This window comes from Octodon degus, unplaced genomic scaffold, assembly GCF_000260255.1.
Source record: "Octodon degus isolate 3935 unplaced genomic scaffold, OctDeg1.0 scaffold00080, whole genome shotgun sequence".
Classification (NCBI taxonomy): Eukaryota; Metazoa; Chordata; class Mammalia; order Rodentia; family Octodontidae; genus Octodon; species Octodon degus.
The window spans coordinates 6336713-6341485 of record NW_004524656.1 but is presented as its reverse complement, the minus strand read 5'-3'; positions in this window follow the sequence as shown (position 1 = coordinate 6341485).

Sequence of the window (4773 nt, the reverse complement as noted above, 5' to 3'; positions counted from 1 at the left end):
GGAATCAGGGATTGAACTCAGGGCCTTGCACTTGCCAGGGAAGCACTTATTCCACTAAGCCATTTCCCCGGCCCCCACTTCCAACATTCAATGGCACAAGAAAAACATGACCATTCCAAAAAGTATAAGCAGCAGGATACAAAGCATTGGGGCCAAAACAAGTCCAAAATCTAGAAGAGCAAACATTAAGTCCCGTAGTTCCATGTGGAATATCTGAAGAAACCTGTAATGAGTTGTAAGCTTTAAAAGCCTTACATGGCTCGGCCTCTACTGCACTTCTACTGCTAGCTCCCGTGGCTTTTCTCTGGGGCTGGCTTTGCTCTCTCTGCAGCTTTTCTCAAAGAATCCTTTCCAAACTTCTGGAGTTTCCACTGAATAGGCTTCTCACAGTTTTATCCACTGCCCTCTCAGGAGCACACTGTCTGGCTTCTCAGGCCTTCTGAAATCTAGGTGGAAGCCTTCTTAATGAGGCTTAAGTTCTCTCTCAACTTCCGGCCCAGTGGTGAACTCCAGCTTTGTGGTTCCCCCCTGCCGAGGTCGCAGGGACCTGGTAAGCGTGATGGACAGCGGGGCTGGCTTCACAGTCACTAGGCTCAGCGCATACCAGGTGACAAACCTCGCACCAGGAACCAAATACTAGTAGGTACCTGACCCAGGCCAGAGCATCTGTGCAATGGGGTGCGAGGGATTGGTCAACCCGGGGGGGGGGGGGGCGGTCACAGACAGGAGACACAGCCATTAGAACTGTGTTAGAACTCCTGTATTCTGCATGCACCTAAAACCAGCACCATATGGATGATACCAAGGCCTGCTGCTAGCTAGAGCAGTTACCCGGGTTCCTTTTCTCTTGGCTGTAGGCACTGAGTACCTGGGTTGCTGAGCACTAGGAACAAATTCTCGATGCCAGTGCCATTCTAGAACCTGGCATGGCCGCCACCTCCATTCTGGAACATGGGGCTCTGCAGCTTCCACCTCAGAGCAAAGTCCCTCACCCTTGCAATTCAGAGGCTGTAAAGCGCAAGAACCTGCCACCTCCTGTGATGCCCTCGAGACATCTTTTTTATTCTCCTGTTCCTCCTGGGCAGTGGAGATCTCAACTCTTCTCTTTTCAGTCCACAGGCTTCCTGGCACCTCCTTTCTGGCTAAACTCACAATGTTTTATTTATTTATTTATTTATTTTTATTTTTTATTTTTTTGGCGGAACTGGGGATTGAACTCAGATCCTTGCATTTGCCAGTCAAGCGCTTATCCTACTGAGCCATCTCCCCGGCCCCTATAACAAATGTTTTTGGTTTATGTTTTGTTTTTGGCAGAACCTGGGATTGAACTCGGGACCTTGTGCTTGCCAGGCAAGCCCTTATTCTACTGAGCCATCTCCCAGCCCCTTAAACTCACAATGTTTTAAATCATCACGCTGGACTCTTTGCTCTTGACTCTCATCATATATCTGAGTAAAAGCCCCAACAATAGCCATGCCACTGCTTCAACATTTGACTGCCTTGAGATTTCTTCTGCAAGATTAACTAGTCCACTGTGCTTAATCTCAGTCTCAGGACAGGAGCAAAATGCAAACTTTCTGCCAAGTGATAATACAAATCATCTGGAGTCCAATAACCTCCAATACAGTCTTCCTTCCCAGCAGAAACCTGCCGAGCCTGTCTTTACAGGCAGGCTTTGTATTAGCATTCTGTTCTTCTGAGCTCTGACCAGAATCTCCCACACAGAAAAGCTGAAGGCATTCCAGGGGGCCTGCCCATTAATTAACTCAGTTGTTTAAGTGACTTTTTAAGTGAAGGTAGTTAGGCTCAGGATACTGTGGTTCCATCCCCAGATCCTCATGCCTTACCAGACCTTCCCTTAAGGAATCCTGAGCCAGAGGGGGTAAAAATCCTTCTGAAGGCATTCCAGCTCTTCTCTAGTAGGTGACGTCTCCAGAGCTTGCTTGCTTGATTGCTTTCTTTCTTTCTTTCTTTCTTTCTTTCTTTCTTTCTTTCTTTCTTTCTTTCGGTGGAACCAGGAATTGAACTCAGGCCCTTGTGCTTGCCAGGCAAGCACTTATTCTACTGAGCCATCTCCCTGGCCCCACCCAGAGCTTTCTTATCTTTTCCCACAAGCCATTCCCAAAGGCTCCTGAACATCATGGTCAGGTAGTCACAGCAATGACCCCACTTCTCTGGTACTAAATTCTGTTTCAGTTACTTTTCACTCATTGCTGGATCAAAATACCCAACAGCCAAAATTAAGGAAGGAAAAGTTTATTTAACTCAGTTTGTGGAGGTTTCAGTCTATACTTGGCTGGCTCCCAGGAGGAGTGGTACAAGGCAGAGGGCAGCAGTTCAGAGCAACAAAAAAAACAGCAAAGAGCAAAGGGAAGGGCAGCAGCTGTGGCTTCTAGCCAGCCTTCTCCTCCCTTATAAACAAGCTACCCTGGGGCTGGGAGTGTAGAACTCACACAATGTCCATGCCCTCCTCTTGCACAGGATGAGGCTGTTTACAAAGTAAGAATCCTGGCTCCCTGCTGAGTCACTTAATTAAACTTTTATTTTATTTAATTTCATTTTTTGGCGGAACTGGGAATTGAACTCAGGCCCTTGCGCTTGCACTTATTCCACTGAGCCATCTCCCCAGCCCAATTAAACTTTTAAACTTCTCAATGTATCAACCAGTATACCAACCCACATAGAAACTCCACCTTCATTAAATAATAACTATCAGGATAGAGAGATAGCTCAGGGACTAAGCACCTTCCCTGCAGGTGCCAGGACCTGGGTTTGTTCCCCGACACTGTGTGCTGTGCTGGGCCCCTAAACCGGGCCTGGTGGTGCATACCTGTAATCCCAGTTAAGGGGAGGCTGAGATAGGAAGATGACTACAAGTCTGAGCTGCATAGAGAGACCCTGTTCCAAATAAATAAATAAAAGATTTTAACAAATAATAATAGCTCTATCATCTCCGGGTCCAGCCCCCAAGGGCTGGCATCTGACTTTCTGTCTGTTAGTTTGGCTGTTCTTGGTACCTCAAATAGGGGAAATCATCCCAAAATGTATCCTCTTGTGTCTGGCTTATTTTGTTTAGAGTAATGTCTCCAAAGTTCAGCCACATTGTAACATGTGTGGGAATATTATCACTCTTCAAGGCTGAATAATATTCTAGTACAAGTAGTTACCGTACATCCTTCATTAGTCCATTGGTGGACATCTGGGTTGCCTCCACCTTCTGGCTCTTGTGAGGAACGTTGCTGTGAAGGGAGACGTACATGCACCTGTTCATGTCTCCTCCATTCTTTGGCGTGTAGGCCAAAAGGAATCGTAACGCAATTCCCTGTTAAATTTCTTTAGGGACGGCCACACTGTTCTCCACAGCAGCCAAACATTTTTACACTCCTGCCAGCCACACATAAGGCTCCCACCTTGTCCACCTCCTTGCCAATATCTGTTTGTTTGCTTTAAAATGGTCATTCCGGGGCCAGGGAGATGGTTCAGTAGGATAAGCGCTTGACTGGCAAACGCAAGGATCTGAGTTCAATCCCCGGTTCCGCAAAAAAAATAAATAAATAAAATAAAATAAAATGGTCATTCCTTCCCTGGTAAGTGCAAGGGCCTGACTTCAATCCCCAGTTCCGGAAAAAATAAATAAATAAAAAATAATAAAATGGTCATTCCCCCAGGTGTGTGTGTTGGCGCATACCTATAATCCCAATATTCGTAGGCTGAGGCAGGGGGGTCTCCAAGAGTTAAAGACCAGTCTGGGCTACATAGTGAGTTCAAGGCTACTCTGAACTACACAGCATGATACTATCCTAATGAATAAGAAAATAGTCACTCCACTGAAGGAGTGATTGTTGCACATCTTGGGGAAATGTCTGTTCCAGGCCTTTGCCTTTCCATTGTGGATGTGAGGTCCCACTCGGCTGCCTGGGCCACTCTTAAATTCAAATGCTGGATGCAAGTAATCCTCCTACTTCAGCCTCCTGAGTAGCTAAGACCACAGTGCGCACGCGTGCACACACACGCACACACAACATACTGTATCATTATGCCAAATGGTCCACTTTTTGTGTTTTGTTTGAGAGAAAGTCTCACTGTGTAGCCCAGGCTGGCCTCCACCTGCCCCAGCCTCCAAGTGCTGGAATTCCAGGTGTGTGCCACCACACCCAGCCCTGTGGTTCACTTTTTTTTTTTTTTGGTGGTGGTACCAGGGATATAACTCAAGACCTTGAGCTTGCCAGGCAAGCACTTATTACACTGAGCTATCTCCCCAGCCCTGGTTCACTTTTAATTGTGTTCTTTTTTGTTGTTGGTTTTCCTGTGTTCTCCATATTTTGTGAATATTAATCCCTTATATATTTTTTTTCTTTTTTCAGGCAAGGGTCTAAAGGGTGTTCAGGGTCACTATATTAGACTCCTAGTGATCCATCTATTCACAGTCTCCCAAGAGCTGGGATTACATGCTCATGGCACCAAGCGAGCCTGTCTCAATTGCCATTGTAGCATGCCCCAGAGGAGGAGGGGGCAGGGCCAGCACAGCAAGCCTGGGGATTGGACCCCTGGTCCCTGTGCCTGCTTGCAGGTGCTTTAATCCGCTGAGCTATTTGGCTGGCCCTCTTATATATGATTTGCATGATATAAACATCTGTTATTGGTAGATGACTTTGAGAAGCTGTTAAATGGTAGATGTATTATAAAACTTCATTCATTATTCATTTGATTTTGTTTGTTTTGGTTTTTCTTTTCTTTTTTTTTTTTTTTTTTGGTTTTTCTTGAGACAGGGTC